The 19,812-nt window shown below is 30.3% G+C and overlaps 6 non-coding genes across 6 annotated transcripts; all 6 read right to left on the bottom strand.

Annotated features, from left to right (window-relative positions):
• Positions 1-397: 397 nt before the first annotated feature.
• TRNAT-AGU (transfer RNA threonine (anticodon AGU)) lies at positions 398-471 on the bottom strand. The gene has a single exon. It is a non-coding gene; the product is annotated as a tRNA-Thr (tRNA).
• A 2,105-nt stretch (positions 472-2,576) lies between these two features.
• Positions 2,577-2,650, bottom strand: TRNAT-AGU (transfer RNA threonine (anticodon AGU)). The gene has a single exon. It is a non-coding gene; the product is annotated as a tRNA-Thr (tRNA).
• Positions 2,651-4,754: 2,104 nt separating this feature from the next.
• On the bottom strand, positions 4,755-4,828 carry TRNAT-AGU (transfer RNA threonine (anticodon AGU)). The gene has a single exon. It is a non-coding gene; the product is annotated as a tRNA-Thr (tRNA).
• A 2,104-nt stretch (positions 4,829-6,932) lies between these two features.
• Positions 6,933-7,006, bottom strand: TRNAT-AGU (transfer RNA threonine (anticodon AGU)). Its single transcript has one exon. It is a non-coding gene; the product is annotated as a tRNA-Thr (tRNA).
• Positions 7,007-8,414: 1,408 nt separating this feature from the next.
• On the bottom strand, positions 8,415-8,488 carry TRNAN-AUU (transfer RNA asparagine (anticodon AUU)). The gene has a single exon. It is a non-coding gene; the product is annotated as a tRNA-Asn (tRNA).
• A 5,738-nt stretch (positions 8,489-14,226) lies between these two features.
• On the bottom strand, positions 14,227-14,300 carry TRNAT-AGU (transfer RNA threonine (anticodon AGU)). The gene has a single exon. It is a non-coding gene; the product is annotated as a tRNA-Thr (tRNA).
• Between the last annotated feature and the right edge of the window lie 5,512 nt (positions 14,301-19,812).

Raw genomic sequence — 19,812 nt, 5'->3', positions numbered from 1 at the left:
TTTTCAATTGTTCTCCCAGCTGTTATGTTAAAAATTACTCTTTCTCTATTTATCTTAGAAAATGTACTTGTAACTGACATTTTATAAAATTCCCTGCGTTATTCTCCTTTGACTGCACACGATATTCATCATGGAGATTGCTCAAGCATAATAAAAGCTATTTTCTGGAAATTTCTGATGTTTACCTTAGCATCAGTTTATTTTTAAAAAAAATAGCTTATACTCAAGAATGGGAATATAGCATTATTTTGTGTTTTTCTGATATGGACTTTTTCTAGAAATGTAGTACATTGTTCATCAAGTAAGCCTGGGTGAAAGCTACTACAGTTGTCACGTCTCATATTGAAATGAATCAACAAAAAACTACATACTTAGTAGATGAAAATGAATCAAACAAAGGCACTGCTGAGATTTGAACTCAGGATCTCCTGTTTACTAGACAGGCACTTTAACCAACTAAGCCACAGCACCATGTGAAAAGAAGTATTTTTATATGCTATTTTATGGAAATATCTGATGTTTACCTTAGCATCATTTTAATGCTAAAATAAAGCTTATATTCAAGAAAGGAAACATTCCATTATTTTGTGTTTGTCAGATATAGACTTTATCTAGAAACATAGAACATTGTCCACCAAGTAAGCCAGAAAGAAGGCTGCTAAAGTTTTCACATCTCATATTGTCATGAATCAACAACAAACTACATGTTAAGGTGATGAAAATTAACCAAACAAATGGCACTGCCGAGATTCAAATCCAGGATCTCCAGTTTACTAGACAGGCGCTTTAACAAGCTAAGCCACAGCACCACCTGCTCCAAAGTGTTCATATAATGAAAAATTATATATCTCATGTATGTTTTATGGTAACATTGTTTGAGATCCTTAAAAAGACCGATGGTTAATCGATTCTTTAAAAGGTAAAAATAAAGAATAATACTACAGTATATGTTTTCTTCTCTACATTCATTTAAAAATTATAGGACTGTTTTTCTTAAAATGGTTTAGCAAAGTCACTCTCTTATATTATTTTTTTGTAGCAGTTATTATAGCATTCTCTGTAATGCTTTTAATGTTTGCTTTTTTATGATACACAAACATAAAAAATAAACTTGTAATTCAAATGAAGATCTCTATCTTCTAAATATAGATCTAATGTTAGCTTTTATTATTGAAGCTTGTTCAAGAGACTTCAAGCTTTTTTTTCCTGGAAATACTTTCCTAACAGAATTTTGCAAATGTTATGGAACTAAATATTGATTCATTTTTAAATAATTCTCCTAGCCTCTAGGACTAAAATGACTTTTTCCCAAATTACCTTGGGAAACATACTTTGCTTTAGATATTTTCACACTTCCTATGGACTTCTCCTTTGACTAAACTCCATTATTATTCTGGAGGTTGTTTAAACAGAATGCAAAGTATTTTCTAGAAAACTCTCATGTCTAACTTAGCATACATTTAATTCAACTATATGGCTTATATCAAAACAGGAACATGTTTTGTTGTCTTCTAATATGGACTGCGTCTATAATTGAACTGTATTGCTGACCAAGTGAACTGGGGTGAAAGTTGCTCAAGGAATCACATGACTTATTTCTTGAGCATCAACAATACACTACATGCTAAGATATGACAAGCAAATAAAAGGTACTGCTGAGATTTGAACTCAGGATCTCCTGTTTATGAGACAGGCACTTTAACCAACTAGGCCACATCACCATATAAAAGCCCCTGTTTAATATTGAAAAACAATATATGTAAAGTATAATTTTTGGTAAAAATATTTGAAATGCTTTTTGAGACATGTATTTTATCAAAGTTTAAAACGGTTGGTAATTTTGAATGAATAAGTGACTAAATAAATATGTTTTTATTCTCTCCTTTCTTTTGTGAAATACAGGCCCTCATTTCTTACAATGTTTTGCCAAGTGACTTTCTAGTATACTATTTTGTAGCAGTTATTATGGCTTTCTCTTTAATGGAATTCTACTTGAGAATTAGTGCCAGTATTTTCTGATTCTCACATAGTAAAAACATGAAGTAAAATTAAAAAGTATCTTAAAAAGATAGAACAATTTTTAGCATTTTATCTTTAAGCTTTTTCAAGAAAAGCAAAGCAGTTTTGGAAACACTTTGTTAACACAATTTTGGATGTTATGGAACTAAATATTGTTTCATTTTCAATTGTTCTCCCAGGTGTTATGTTAAAAATTACTCTTTCTCTATTTATCTTAGAAAATGTACTTGTAACTGACATTTTATAAAATTCCCTGCGTTATTCTCCTTTGACTGCACACGATATTCATCATGGAGATTGCTCAAGCATAATAAAAGCTATTTTCTGGAAATTTCTGATGTTTACCTTAGCATCAGTTTATTTTTTAAAAAAATAGCTTATACTCAAGAATGTGAATATAGCATTATTTTGTGTTTTTCTGATATGGACTTTTTCTAGAAATGTAGTACATTGTTCATCAAGTAAGCCTGGGTGAAAGCTACTACAGTTGTCACGTCTCATATTGAAATGAATCAACAAAAAACTACATACTTAGTAGATGAAAATGAATCAAACAAAGGTACTGCTGAGATTTGAACTCAGGATCTCCTGTTTACTAGACAGGCACTTTAACCAACTAAGCCACAGCACCATGTGAAAAGAAGTATTTTTATATGCTATTTTATGGAAATATCTGATGTTTACCTTAGCATCATTTTAATGCTAAAATAAAGCTTATATTCAAGAAAGGAAACATTCCATTATTTTGTGTTTGTCAGATATAGACTTTATCTAGAAACATAGAACATTGTCCACCAAGTAAGCCAGAAAGAAGGCTGCTAAAGTTTTCACATCTCATATTGTCATGAATCAACAACAAACTACATGTTAAGGTGATGAAAATTAACCAAACAAATGGCACTGCTGAGATTCAAATCCAGGATCTCCAGTTTACTAGACAGGCGCTTTAACAAGCTAAGCCACAGCACCACCTGCTTCAAAGTGTTCATATAATGAAAAATTATATATCTCATGTATGTTTTATGGTAACATTGTTTGAGATCCTTAAAAAGACCGATGGTTAATCGATTCTTTAAAAGGTAAAAATAAAGAATAATACTACAGTATATGTTTTCTTCTCTACATTCATTTAAAAATTATAGGACTGTTTTTCTTAAAATGGTTTAGCAAAGTCACTCTCTTATATTATTTTTTTGTAGCAGTTATTATAGCATTCTCTGTAATGCTTTTAATGTTTGCTTTTTTATGATACACAAACATAAAAAATAAACTTGTAATTCAAATGAAGATCTCTATCTTCTAAATATAGATCTAATGTTAGCTTTTATTATTGAAGCTTGTTCAAGAGACTTCAAGCTTTTTTTTCCTGGAAATACTTTCCTAACAGAATTTTGCAAATGTTATGGAACTAAATATTGATTCATTTTTAAATAATTCTCCTAGCCTCTAGGACTAAAATGACTTTTTCCCAAATTACCTTGGTAAACATACTTTGCTTTAGATATTTTCACACTTCCTATGGACTTCTCCTTTGACTAAACTCCATTATTATTCTGGAGGTTGTTTAAACAGAATGCAAAGTATTTTCTAGAAAACTCTCATGTCTAACTTAGCATACATTTAATTCAACTATATGGCTTATATCAAAACAGGAACATGTTTTGTTGTCTTCTAATATGGACTGCATCTAGAAATGAACTGTATTGCTGACCAAGTGAACTGGGGTGAAAGTTGCTCAAGGAATCACATGTCTTATTTCTTGAGCATCAACAATACACTACATGCTAAGATATGACAAGCAAATAAAAGGTACTGCTGAGATTTGAACTCAGGATCTCCTGTTTATGAGACAGGCACTTTAACCAACTAGGCCACAGCACCATATAGTAGCCCCTGCTTAATATTGAAAAACAATATATGTAAAGTATAATTTTTGGTAAAAATATTTGAAATGCTTTTGAGACATGTATTTTATCAAAGTTTAAAATGGTTGGTAATTTTGAATGAATAAGTGACTAAATAAATATGTTTTTATTCTCTCCTTTCTTTTGTGAAATACAATTCCCTTATTTCTTACAATGTATTGCCAAGTGACTTTCTAGTATACTATTTTCTAGCAGTTATTATGGCTTTCTCTTTAATGGAATCCTACTTGAGAATTAGTGCCAGTATTTTCTGATTCTCGCATAGTAAAAACATGAAGAAAAATTAAAAAGTATCTTAAAAAGATAGAACAATTTTTAGCATTTTATCTTTAAGCTTTTTCAAGAAAAGCAAAGCAGTTTTGGAAACACTTTGTTAACACAATTTTGGATGTTATGGAACTAAATATTATTTTATTTTCAATTGTTCTCCCAGCTGTTATGTTAAAAATTACTCTTTCTCTATTTATCTTAGAAAATGTACTTGTAACTGACATTTTATAAAATTCCCTGCGTTATTCTCCTTTGACTGCACACCATATTCATCATGGAGATTGCTCAAGCATAATAAATGCTATTTTCTGGAAATTTCTGATGTTTACTTTAGCATCAGTTTATTTTTAAAAAAATAGCTTATACTCAAGAATGGGAATATAGCATTATTTTGTGTTTTTCTGATATGGACTTTTTCTAGAAATGTAGTACATTGTTCATCAAGTAAGCCTGGGTGAAAGCTACTACAGTTGTCACGTCTCATATTGAAATGAATCAACAAAAAACTACATACTTAGTAGATGAAAATGAATCAAACAAAGGTACTGCTGAGATTTGAACTCAGGATCTCCTGTTTACTAGACAGGCACTTTAACCAACTAAGCCACAGCACCATGTGAAAAGAAGTATTTTTATATGCTATTTTATGGAAATATCTGATGTTTACCTTAGCATCATTTTAATGCTAAAATAAAGATTATATTCAAGAAAGGAAACATTCCATTATTTTGTGTTTGTCAGATATAGACTTTATCTAGAAACATAGAACATTGTCCACCAAGTAAGCCAGAAAGAAGGCTGCTAAAGTTTTCACATCTCATATTGTCATGAATCAACAACAAACTACATGTTAAGGTGATGAAAATTAACCAAACAAATGGCACTGCCGAGATTCAAATCCAGGATCTCCAGTTTACTAGACAGGCGCTTTAACAAGCTAAGCCACAGCACCACCTGCTTCAAAGTGTTCATATAATGAAAAATTATATATCTCATGTATGTTTTATGGTAACATTGTTTGAGATCCTTAAAAAGACCGATGGTTAATCGATTCTTTAAAAGGTAAAAATAAAGAATAATACTACAGTATATGTTTTCTTCTCTACATTCATTTAAAAATTATAGGACTGTTTTTCTTAAAATGGTTTAGCAAAGTCACTCTCTTATATTATTTTTTTGTAGCAGTTATTATAGCATTCTCTGTAATGCTTTTAATGTTTGCTTTTTTATGATACACAAACATAAAAAATAAACTTGTAATTCAAATGAAGATCTCTATCTTCTAAATATAGATCTAATGTTAGCTTTTATTATTGAAGCTTGTTCAAGAGACTTCAAGCTTTTTTTTCCTGGAAATACTTTCCTAACAGAATTTTGCAAATGTTATGGAACTAAATATTGATTCATTTTTAAATAATTCTCCTAGCCTCTAGGACTAAAATGACTTTTTCCCAAATTACCTTGGTAAACATACTTTGCTTTAGATATTTTCACACTTCCTATGGACTTCTCCTTTGACTAAACTCCATTATTATTCTGGAGGTTGTTTAAACAGAATGCAAAGTATTTTCTAGAAAACTCTCATGTCTAACTTAGCATACATTTAATTCAACTATATGGCTTATATCAAAACAGGAACATGTTTTGTTGTCTTCTAATATGGACTGCATCTAGAAATGAACTGTATTGCTGACCAAGTGAACTGGGGTGAAAGTTGCTCAAGGAATCACATGTCTTATTTCTTGAGCATCAACAATACACTACATGCTAAGATATGACAAGCAAATAAAAGGTACTGCTGAGATTTGAACTCAGGATCTCCTGTTTATGAGACAGGCACTTTAAACAACTAGGCCACAGCACCATATAGTAGCCCCTGTTTAATATTGAAAAACAATATATGTAAAGTATAATTTTTGGTAAAAATATTTGAAATGCTTTTGAGACATGTATTTTATCAAAGTTTAAAATGGTTGGTAATTTTGAATGAATAAGTGACTAAATAAATATGTTTTTATTCTCTCCTTTCTTTTGTGAAATACAATTCCCTTATTTCTTACAATGTATTGCCAAGTGACTTTCTAGTATACTATTTTCTAGCAGTTATTATGGCTTTCTCTTTAATGGAATCCTACTTGAGAATTAGTGCCAGTATTTTCTGATTCTCACATAGTAAAATCATGAAGAAAAATTAAAAAGTATCTTAAAAAGATAGAACAATTTTTAGCATTTTATCTTTAAGCTTTTTCAAGAAAAGCAAAGCAGTTTTGGAAACACTTTGTTAACACAATTTTGGATGTTATGGAACTAAATATTATTTTATTTTCAATTGTTCTCCCAGCTGTTATGTTAAAAATTACTCTTTCTCTATTTATCTTAGAAAATGTACTTGTAACTGACATTTTATAAAATTCCCTGCGTTATTCTCCTTTGACTGCACACCATATTCATCATGGAGATTGCTCAAGCATAATAAATGCTATTTTCTGGAAATTTCTGATGTTTACTTTAGCATCAGTTTATTTTTTAAAAAATAGCTTATACTCAAGAATGGGAATATAGCATTATTTTGTGTTTTTCTGATATGGACTTTTTCTAGAAATGTAGTACATTGTTCATCAAGTAAGCCTGGGTGAAAGCTACTACAGTTGTCATGTCTCATATTGTAATGAATCAACAAAAAACTACATACTTAGTAGATGAAAATGAATCAAACAAAGGCACTGCTGAGATTTGAACTCAGGATCTCCTGTTTACTAGACAGGCGCTTTAACCAACTAAGCCACAGCACCACGCAAAAAGAAGAATTTTTATATGCTATTTTATGGAAATATCTGATGTTTACCTTAGCATCATTTTAATGCTAAAATAAAGCTTATATTCAAGAAAGGAAACATTCCATTATTTTGTGTTTGTCAGATATAGACTTTATCTAGAAATATAGAACATTGTCCACCAAGTAAGCCAGAAAGAAGGCTGCTAAAGTTTTCACATCTCATATTGTCATGAATCAACAACAAACTACATGATAAGGTGATGAAAATTAACCAAACAAAAGGAACTGCCTAGATTCAAATCCAGGATCTCCAGTTTACTAGACAGGCGCTTTAACAAGCTAAGCCACAGCACCACCTGCTCCAAAGTGTTCATATAATGAAAAATTATATATCTCATGTATGTTTTATGGTAACATTGTTTGAGATCCTTAAAAAGACCGATGGTTAATCGATTCTTTAAAAGGTAAAAATAAAGAATAAAACTACAGTATATGTTTTCATCTCTACATTCATTTAAAAATTATAGGACTGTTTTTCTTAAAATGGTTTGCCAAAGTCACTCTCTTATATTAATTTTTTGTCGCAGTTATTATAGCATTCTCTTTAAAAGCATCCTACAATGGAAAAATATTTGAAATGCTTTTTGAGACATGTATTTTTTCAAAGTTTAAAATGGTTGGTAATTTTGAATGAATAAGTGACTAAATAAATATGTTTTTATTCTCTCCTTTCTTTTGTGAAATGCAATTCCCTTATTTCTTACAATGTATTGCCAAGTGACTTTCTAGTATACTATTTTGCAGAAGTTATTATGGATTTCTCTTTAATGGAATCCTACATGAGAATTAGTGCCAGTATTTTCTGATGCTCACATAGTAACAACATGAAGTAAAATTAAAAAGTATCTTAAAAAGATAGAACAATTTTTAGCATTTTATCTTTAAGCTTTTTCAAGAAAAGCAAAGCAGTTTTGGAGACACTTTGTTAACACAATTTTGGATGTTATGAAACTAAATATTGTTTCATTTTCAATTGTTCTCCCAGCTGTTATGTTAAAAATTACTCTTTCTCTATTTATCTTAGAAAATGTACTTGTAACTGACATTTTATAAAATTCCCTGCATGATTCTCCTTTGACTGCACACGATATTAATCATGGAGCTTGCTCAAGCATAATAAATGCTATTTTCTGGAAATTTCTGATGTTTACATTAGCATCAGTTTATTTTTTTTTAAAAATAGCATATACTCAAGAATGGGAATATAGCATTATTTTGTGTTTTTCTGATATGGACTTTTTCTAGAAATGTAGTACATTGTTCATCAAGTAAGCCTGGGTGAAAGCTACTACAGTTGTCACGTCTCATATTGTAATGAATGAACAACAAACTACATACTTAGCAGATGAAAATGAATCAAACAAAGGCATTGCTGAGATTTGAACTCAGGATCTCCTGTTTAATAGACAGGCACTTTAACCAACTAAGCCACAGCACCACATGGAAAGAATCATTTTTACATGCTATTTTATGGAAATATCTGATGTTTACCTTAGCATCATTTTAATGCTAAAATATAGCTTATAGTCATGAAAGGAAATATTGCATTATTTTGTGTTTGTCAGATATAGACTTTATCTAGGAACATAGAACATTGTCCACCAAGTAAGCTAGAAAGAAGGCTGCTAAAGTTTTCACATCTCATATTGTCATGAATCAACAACAAACTACATAATAAGGTGATGAAAATTAACCAAACAAAAGTCACTGCCAAGATTCGAATGCATGATCTCCTGTTTACTAGACAGGTGTGTTAACCGGCTAAGCCACAGCACCGCCTGCTCCAAAGTGTCATATAATGAAAAATTATATATCTCATGTATGTTTTATGGTAACTTTTTTTGAGATGCTTAAAAAGGCCGATGGTTAATCGATTCTTGAAAAGGTAAAACTAAAGAAAAAAAATACAGTATATGTTTTCTTCTCTACATTCATTTAAAAATTATAGGACTGTTTTTCTTAAAATGGTTTGGCAAAGTCACTCTCTTATATTAATTTTTTCTAGCAGTTATTATAGCATTCTCTTTAAAAGCATCCTACAATGGATTAATGTTTGCTTTTTTATGATACACAAACAGAAAAAATAAACTTGTAATTCAAATGAAGATCTCTATCTTCTAAATATAGATCTAATGTTAGTTTTTTTTCTTGAAGCTTGTTCAAGAGACTTGAAGCTTTATTTTCTGGAAATACTTTCCTTACAGAAGTTTGCAAATGTTATGGAACTAAATATTGATTCATTTTTAAATAATTCTCATAGCCTCTAGGACTAAAATGACTCTCCCAAATTATCTTGGTAAACATACTTTGCTTTAGATATTTTCACACTTCCTATGGACTTCTCCTTTTTCTAAACTCCATTATTATTCCGGAGGTTGCTTAAACAGAATGCAAAGTATTTTCTAGAAAACTCTCATGTCTAACAGCATACATTTAATTCGACTATATGGCTTATATCAAAACAGGAACATGTTTTGTTGTCTTCTAATATGGACTGCATCTAGAAATGAACTGTATTGCTGACCAAGTGAACTGGGGTGAAAGTTGCTCAAGGAATCACATGTCTTATTTCTTGAGTATCAACAATACACTACATGCTAAGATATGACAAGCAAATAAAAGGTACTGCTGAGATTTGAACTCAGGATCTCCTGTTTATGAGACAGGCACTTTAACCAACTAGGCCAGAGCACCATATAAAAGCCCCTGTTTAATATTGAAAAACAATATATGTAAAGTATAATTTTTGGTAAAAATATTTGAAATGCTTTTTGAGACATGTATTTTATCAAAGTTTAAAACGGTTGGTAATTTTGAATGAATAAGTGACTAAATAAATATGTTTTTATTCTCTCCTTTCTTTTGTGAAATACAGGCCCTTATTTCTTACAATGTATTGCCAAGTGACTTTCTAGTATACTATTTTGTAGCAGTTATTATGGATTTCTCTTTAATGGAATCCTACATGAGAATTAGTGCCAGTATTTTCTGATGCTCACATAGTTAAAACATGAAGTAAAATTAAAATGTATCTTAAAAAGATAGAACAGTTTTTAGCATTTTATCTTTAAGCTTTTACAAGAAAAGCAAAGCAGTTTTGGAAACACTTTGTTAACACAATTTTGGATGTTATGGAACTAAATATTGTTTAATTTTCAATTGTTCTCCCAGCTGTTATGATAAAAATTACTTTCTCTCTATTTATCTTAGAAAATGTACTTGTAACTGACATTTTATAAAATTCCCTGCATGATTCTCCTTTGATTGCACACAATATTAATCATGGTGCTTGCTCAAGCATAATAAATGCTATTTTCTGGAAATTTCTGATGTTTACCTTAGTATCAGTTTATTTTTTTTAAAAATAGCTTATACTCAAGAATGGGAATATAGCATTATTTTGTGTTTTTCTGATATGGACTTTTTCTCATTAATGTAGTACATTGTTCATCAAGTAAGCATGGGTGAAAGCTACTACAGTAGTCACGTCTCATATTGTAATGAATCAACAACAAACTACACACTTAGTAGATGAAAATGAATCAAACAAAGGCATTGCTGAGGCGCTTTAACCAACTAAGCCACAGCACCACATGGAAAGAAGCTTTATTACATGCTATTTTATGGAAATATCTGAAGTTTACCTTAGCATCATTTTAATGCTAAAATATAGCTTATATTCAAGAAAGGAAATATTGCATTATTTTGTGTTTGTCAGATATAGACTTTATCTAGAAACATAGAACATTGTCCACCAAGTAAGCTAGAAAGAAGGCTGCTAAAATTTTCACATCTCATATTGTCATGAATCAACAACAAACTACATAATAAGGTGATGAAAATTAACCAAACAAAAGTCACTGCCAAGATTCGAATGCAGGATCTCCTGTTTACTAGACAGGTGTGTTAACCGGCTAAGCCACAGCACCACCTGCCCAAAGTGTCATATAATGAAAAATTGTATATCTCATGTATGTTTTATGGTAACTTTTTTTGAGATCCTTAAAAAGGCCGATGCTTAATCGATTCTTGAAAAGGTAAAACTAAAGAAAAAAAATACAGTATATGTTTTCTTCTCTACATTCATTTAAAATTATAGTACTGTTTTTCTTAAAATGGTTTGGCAAAGTCACTCTCTTATATTAATTTTTTGTAGCAGTTATTATAGCATTCTCTTTAAAAGCAACCTACAATGGATTAATGTTTGCTTTTTTATGATACACAAACAGAAAAAATAAACTTGTAATTCAAATGAAGATCTCTATCTTCTAAATATAGATCTAATGTTAGTTTTTTTTCTTGAAGCTTGTTCAAGAGACTTGAAGCTTTTTTTTCTGGAAATACTTTCCTAACAGAAGTTTGCAAATGTTATGGAACTAAATATTGATTCATTTTTAAATAATTCTCCTAGCCTCTAGGACTAAAATGACTCTCCCAAATTATCTTGGTAAACATACTTTGCTTTAGATATTTTCACACTTCCTATGGACTTCTCCTTTTACTAAACTCCATTATTGTTCTGGAGGTTGCTTAAACAGAATGCAAAGTATTTTCTAGAAAACTCTCATGTCTAACAGCATACATTTAATTCAACTATATGGCTTATATCAAAACAGGAACATGTTTTGTTGTCTTCTAATATGTACTGCAAGTAGAAATGAACTGTATTGCTGACCAAGTGAACTGGGGTGAAAGTTGCTCAAGGAATCACATGTCTTATTTCTTGAGCATCAACAATACACTACATGCTAAGATATGACAAGCAAATAAAAGGTACTGCTGAGATTTGAACTCAGGATCTCCTGTTTATGAGACAGGCACTTTAACCAACTAGGCCAGAGCACCATATAAAAGCCCCTGTTTAATATTGAAAACAATATATGTAAAGTATAAATTTTGGTAAAAATATTTGAAATGCTTTTTGAGACATGTATTTTATCAAAGTTTAAAACGGTTGGTAATTTTGAATGAATAAGTGACTAAATAAATATGTTTTTATTCTCTCCTTTCTTTTGTGAAATACAGGCCCTTATTTCTTACAATGTATTGCCAAGTGACTTTCTAGTATACTATTTTGTAGCAGTTATTATGGATTTCTCTTTAATGGAATCCTACATGAGAATTAGTGCCAGTATTTTCTGATGCTCACATAGTAAAAACATGAAGTAAAATTAAAAAGTATCTTAAAAAGATAGAACAAGTTTTAGCATTTTATCTTTAAGCTTTTTCAAGAAAAGCAAAGCAGTTTTGGAAACACTTTGTTAACACAATTTTGGATGTTATGGAACTAAATATTATTTTCTTTTCAATTGTTCTCCCAGCTGTTATGTTAAAAATTACTCTTTCTCTATTTATCTTAGAAAATGTACTTGTAACTGACATTTTATAAAATTCCCTGCGTTATTCTCCTTTGACTGCACACCATATTCATCATGGAGATTGCTCAAGCATAATAAATGCTATTTTCTGGAAATTTCTGATGTTTACCTTAGCATCAGTTTATTTTTATAAAAATAGCTTATACTCAAGAATGGGAATATAGCATTATTTTGTGTTTTTCTGATATGGACTTTTTCTAGAAATGTAGTACATTGTTCATCAAGTAAGCCTGGGTGAAAGCTACTACAGTTATCACGTCTCATATTGTAATGAATCAACAACAAACTACATACTTAGTAGATGAAAATGAATCAATCAAAGGCACTGCTGACATTTGAACTCAGGATCTCCTGTTTACTAGACAGGCACTTTAATCAACTAAGCCACAGCACCACATGGAAAAAGTTTTTTTACATGCTATTTTATGGAAATATCTGATGTTTACCTTAGCATCATTTTAATGGTAAAATATAGCTTATATTCAAGAAAGGAAATATTGCATTATTTTGTGTTTGTCAGATATAGACTTTATCTAGAAACATAGAACATTGTCCACCAAGTAAGCCAGAAAGAAGGCTGCTAAAGTTTTCACATCTCATATCGTCAATAATCAACAACAAACTACATAAAAAGGTGATGAAAATTAACCAAACAAAAGGCACTGCCAAGATTCGAATGCAGGATCTCCTGTTTACTAGACAGGCGCTTTAACCAGCTAAGCCACAGCACCACCTGCTCCAAAGTGTCTTATAATGAAAATTTATATATCTCATGTATGTTTTATGGTCAAATTTTTTGAGATCCTTAAAAAGACCGATGCTTAATCGATTCTTTAAAAGGTAAAAATAAAGAAAAAAAATACAGTATAAGTTTTCTTCTCTACATTCATTTAAAAATTATAGGACTGTTTTTCTTAAAATGGTTTGCCAAAGTCACTCTCTTATATTAATTTTTTGTCGCAGTTATTATAGCATTCTCTTTAAAAGCATCCTACAATGGAAAAATATTTGAAATGCTTTTTGAGACATGTATTTTTTCAAAGTTTAAAATGGTTGGTAATTTTGAATGAATAAGTGACTAAATAAATATGTTTTTATTCTCTCCTTTCTTTTGTGAAATGCAATTCCCTTATTTCTTACAATGTATTGCCAAGTGACTTTCTAGTATACTATTTTGCAGAAGTTATTATGGATTTCTCTTTAATGGAATCCTACATGAGAATTAGTGCCAGTATTTTCTGATGCTCACATAGTAACAACATGAAGTAAAATTAAAAAGTATCTTAAAAAGATAGAACAATTTTTAGCATTTTATCTTTAAGCTTTTTCAAGAAAAGCAAAGCAGTTTTGGAGACACTTTGTTAACACAATTTTGGATGTTATGAAACTAAATATTGTTTCATTTTCAATTGTTCTCCCAGCTGTTATGTTAAAAATTACTCTTTCTCTATTTATCTTAGAAAATGTACTTGTAACTGACATTTTATAAAATTCGCTGCATGATTCTCCTTTGACTGCACACGATATTAATCATGGAGCTTGCTCAAGCATAATAAATGCTATTTTCTGGAAATTTCTGATGTTTACCTTAGCATCAGTTTATTTAAAAAAAAAATAGCTTATACTCAAGAATGGGAATATAGCATTATTTTGTGTTTTTCTGATATGGACTTTTTCTAGAAATGTAGTACATTGTTCATCAAGTAAGCCTGGGTGAAAGCTACTGCAGTTGTAACGTTTCATATTGTTTTGAATCAACAACAAACTACATACTTACTAGATGAAAATGAATCAAAAAAGGCACTGCTGAGATTTGAACTCAGGATCTCCTGTTTACTAGACAGGTGCTTTAACCAACTAAAACACAGCACCACATGGAAAGAATCATTTTTACATGCTATTTTATGGAAATATCTGATGTTTACCTTAGCATCATTTTAATGCTAAAATATAGCTTATAGTCATGAAAGGAAATATTGCATTATTTTGTGTTTGTCAGATATAGACTTTATCTAGGAACATAGAACATTGTCCACCAAGTAAGCTAGAAAGAAGGCTGCTAAAGTTTTCACATCTCATATTGTCATGAATCAACAACAAACTACATAATAAGGTGATGAAAATTAACCAAACAAAAGTCACTGCCAAGATTCGAATGCATGATCTCCTGTTTACTAGACAGGTGTGTTAACCGGCTAAGCCACAGCACCGCCTGCTCCAAAGTGTCATATAATGAAAAATTATATATCTCATGTATGTTTTATGGTAACTTTTTTTGAGATGCTTAAAAAGGCCGATGGTTAATCGATTCTTGAAAAGGTAAAACTAAAGAAAAAAAATACAGTATATGTTTTCTTCTCTACATTCATTTAAAAATTATAGGACTGTTTTTCTTAAAATGGTTTGGCAAAGTCACTCTCTTATATTAATTTTTTCTAGCAGTTATTATAGCATTCTCTTTAAAAGCATCCTACAATGGATTAATGTTTGCTTTTTTATGATACACAAACAGAAAAAATAAACTTGTAATTCAAATGAAGATCTCTATCTTCTAAATATAGATCTAATGTTAGTTTTTTTTCTTGAAGCTTGTTCAAGAGACTTGAAGCTTTTTTTTCTGGAAATACTTTCCTTACAGAAGTTTGCAAATGTTATGGAACTAAATATTGATTCATTTTTAAATAATTCTCATAGCCTCTAGGACTAAAATGACTCTCCCAAATTATCTTGGTAAACATACTTTGCTTTAGATATTTTCACACTTCCTATGGACTTCTCCTTTTTCTAAACTCCATTATTATTCTGGAGGTTGCTTAAACAGAATGCAAAGTATTTTCTAGAAAACTCTCATGTCTAACAGCATACATTTAATTCGACTATATGGCTTATATCAAAACAGGAACATGTTTTGTTGTCTTCTAATATGGACTGCATCTAGAAATGAACTGTATTGCTGACCAAGTGAACTGGGGTGAAAGTTGCTCAAGGAATCACATGTCTTATTTCTTGAGTATCAACAATACACTACATGCTAAGATATGACAAGCAAATAAAAGGTACTGCTGAGATTTGAACTCAGGATCTCCTGTTTATGAGACAGGCACTTTAACCAACTAGGCCAGAGCACCATATAAAAGCCCCTGTTTAATATTGAAAAACAATATATGTAAAGTATAATTTTTGGTAAAAATATTTGAAATGCTTTTTGAGACATGTATTTTATCAAAGTTTAAAACGGTTGGTAATTTTGAATGAATAAGTGACTAAATAAATATGTTTTTATTCTCTCCTTTCTTTTGTGAAATACAGGCCCTTATTTCTTACAATGTATTGCCAAGTGACTTTCTAGTATACTATTTTGTAGCAGTTATTATTGATTTCTCTTTAATGGAATCCTACATGAGAATTAGTGCCAGTATTTTCTGATGCTCACATAGTTAATACATGAAGTAAAATTAAAATGTATCTTAAAAAGATAGAACAGTTTTTAGCATTTTATCTTTAAGCTTTTACAAGAAAAGCAAAGCAGTTTTGGAAACACTTTGTTAACACAATTTTGGATGTTATGGAACTAAATATTGTTTAATTTTCAATTGTTCTCCCAGCTGTTATGATAAAAATTACTTTCTCTCTATTTATCTTAGAAAATGTACTTGTAACTGACATTTTATAAAATTCCCTGCATGATTCTCCTTTGATTGCACACAATATTAATCATGGTGCTTGCTCAAGCATAATAAATGCTATTTTCTGGAAATTTCTGATGTTTACCTTAGTATCAGTTTATTTTTTTTAAAAATAGCTTATACTCAAGAATGGGAATATATCATTATTTTGTGTTTTTCTGATATGGACTTTTTCTCATTAATGTAGTACATTGTTCATCAAGTAAGCATGGGTGAAAGCTACTACAGTAGTCACGTCTCATATTGTAATGAATCAACAACAAACTACACACTTAGTAGATGAAAATGAATCAAACAAAGGTATTGCTGAGGCGCTTTAACCAACTAAGCCACAGCACCACATGGAAAGAAGCTTTATTACATGCTATTTTATGGAAATATCTGAAGTTTACCTTAGCATCATTTTAATGCTAAAATATAGCTTATATTCAAGAAAGGAAATATTGCATTATTTTGTGTTTGTCAGATATAGACTTTATCTAGAAACATAGAACATTGTCCACCAAGTAAGCTAGAAAGAAGGCTGCTAAAATTTTCACATCTCATATTGTCATGAATCAACAACAAACTACATAATAAGGTGATGAAAATTAACCAAACAAAAGTCACTGCCAAGATTCGAATGCAGGATCTCCTGTTTACTAGACAGGTGTGTTAACCGGCTAAGCCACAGCACCACCTGCCCAAAGTGTCATATAATGAAAAATTGTATATCTCATGTATGTTTTATGGTAACTTTTTTTGAGATCCTTAAAAAGGCCGATGCTTAATCGATTCTTGAAAAGGTAAAACTAAAGAAAAAAAATACAGTATATGTTTTCTTCTCTACATTCATTTAAAATTATAGGACTGTTTTTCTTAAAATGGTTTGGCAAAGTCACTCTTTTATATTAATTTTTTGTAGCAGTTATTAAAGCATTCTCTTTAAAAGCAACCTACAATGGATTAATGTTTGCTTTTTTATGATACACAAACAGAAAAAATAAACTTGTAATTCAAATGAAGATCTCTATCTTCTAAATATAGATCTAATGTTAGTTTTTTTTCTTGAAGCTTGTTCAAGAGACTTGAAGCTTTTTTTTCTGGAAATACTTTCCTAACAGAAGTTTGCAAATGTTATGGAACTAAATATTGATTAATTTTTAAATAATTCTCCTAGCCTCTAGGACTAAAATGACTCTCCCAAATTATCTTGGTAAACATACTTTGCTTTAGATATTTTCACACTTCCTATGGACTTCTCCTTTTACTAAACTCCATTATTATTCTGGAGGTTGCTTAAACAGAATGCAAAGTATTTTCTAGAAAACTCTCATGTCTAACAGCATACATTTAATTCAACTATATGGCTTATATCAAAACAGGAACATGTTTTGTTGTCTTCTAATATGGACTGCATCTAGAAATGAACTGTATTGCTGACCAAGTGAACTGGGGTGAAAGTTGCTCAAGGAATCACATGTCTTATTTCTTGAGCATCAACAATACACTACATGCTAAGATATGACAAGCAAATAAAAGGTACTGCTGAGATTTGAACTCAGGATCTCCTGTTTATGAGACAGGCACTTTAACCAACTAGGCCCGAGCACCATATAAAAGCCCCTGTTTAATATTGAAAAACAATATATGTAAAGTATAAATTTTGGTAAAAATATTTGAAATGCTTTTTGAGACATGTATTTTATCAAAGTTTAAAACGGTTGGTAAATTTGAATGAATAAGTGACTAAATAAATATGTTTTTATTCTCTCCTTTCTTTTGTGAAATACAGGCCCTTATTTCTTACAATGTATTGCCAAGTGACTTTCTAGTATACTATTTTGTAGCAGTTATTATGGATTTCTCTTTAATGGAATCCTACATGAGAATTAGTGCCAGTATTTTCTGATGCTCACATAGTAAAAACATGAAGTAAAATTAAAAAGTATCTTAAAAAGATAGAACAAGTTTTAGCATTTTATCTTTAAGCTTTTTCAAGAAAAGCAAAGCAGTTTTGGAAACACTTTGTTAACACAATTTTGGATGTTATGGAACTAAATATTATTTTCTTTTCAATTGTTCTCCCAGCTGTTATGTTAAAAATTACTCTTTCTCTATTTATCTTAGAAAATGTACTTGTAACTGACATTTTATAAAATTCCCTGCGTTATTCTCCTTTGACTGCACACCATATTCATCATGGAGATTGCTCAAGCATAATAAATGCTATTTTCTGGAAATTTCTGATGTTTACCTTAGCATCAGTTTATTTTTATAAAAATAGCTTATACTCAAGAATGGGAATATAGCATTATTTTGTGTTTTTCTGATATGGACTTTTTCTAGAAATGTAGTACATTGTTCATCAAGTAAGCCTGGGTGAAAGCTACTACAGTTATCACGTCTCATATTGTAATGAATCAACAACAAACTACATACTTAGTAGATGAAAATGAATCAATCAAAGGCACTGCTGACATTTGAACTCAGGATCTCCTGTTTACTAGACATGCACTTTAATCAACTAAGCCACAGCACCACATGGAAAAAGTTTTTTTACATGCTATTTTATGGAAATATCTGATGTTTACCTTAGCATCATTTTAATGGTAAAATATAGCTTATATTCAAGAAAGGAAATATTGCATTATTTTGTGTTTGTCAGATATAGACTTTATCTAGAAACATAGAACATTGTCCACCAAGTAAGCCAGAAAGAAGGCTGCTAAAGTTTTCACATCTCATATCGTCAATAATCAACAACAAACTACATAAAAAGGTGATGAAAATTAACCAAACAAAAGGCACTGCCAAGATTCAAATGCAGGATCTCCTGTTTACTAGACAGGCGCTTTAACCAGCTAAGCCACAGCACCACCTGCTCCAAAGTGTCTTATAATGAAAATTTATATATCTCATGTATGTTTTATGGTCAAATTTTTTGAGATCCTTAAAAAGACCGATGCTTAATCGATTCTTTAAAAGGTAAAAATAAAGAAAAAAAATACAGTATAAGTTTTCTTCTCTACATTCATTTAAAAATTATAGGACTGTTTTTCTTAAAATGGTTTGCCAAAGTCACTCTCTTATATTAATTTTTTGTCGCAGTTATTATAGCATTCTCTTTAAAAGCATCCTACAATGGAAAAATATTTGAAATGCTTTTTGAGACATGTATTTTTTCAAAGTTTAAAATGGTTGGTAATTTTGAATGAATAAGTGACTAAATAAATATGTTTTTATTCTCTCCTTTCTTTTGTGAAATGCAATTCCCTTATTTCTTTCAATGTATTGCCAAGTGACTTTCTAGTATACTATTTTGCAGAAGTTATTATGGATTTCTCTTTAATGGAATCCTACATGAGAATTAGTGCCAGTATTTTCTGATGCTCACATAGTAACAACATGAAGTAAAATTAAAAAGTATCTTAAAAAGATAGAACAAATTTTAGCATTTTATCTTTAAGCTTTTTCAAGAAAAGCAAAGCAGTTTTGGAGACACTTTGTTAACACAATTTTGGATGTTATGAAACTAAATATTGTTTCATTTTCAATTGTTCTCCCAGCTGTTATGTTAAAAATTACTCTTTCTCTATTTATCTTAGAAAATGTACTTGTAACTGACATTTTATAAAATTCCCTGCATGATTCTCCTTTGACTGCACACGATATTAATCATGGAGCTTGCTCAAGCATAATAAATGCTATTTTCTGGA

Source organism: Taudactylus pleione, unplaced genomic scaffold, assembly GCF_031769625.1.
Source record: "Taudactylus pleione unplaced genomic scaffold, aTauple2 ptg000100l, whole genome shotgun sequence".
Taxonomy (NCBI): domain Eukaryota; kingdom Metazoa; phylum Chordata; class Amphibia; order Anura; family Myobatrachidae; genus Taudactylus; species Taudactylus pleione.
The sequence above is the reverse complement of the archived record's forward strand: the minus strand, read 5'-3'. Positions and strand labels throughout refer to the sequence as shown.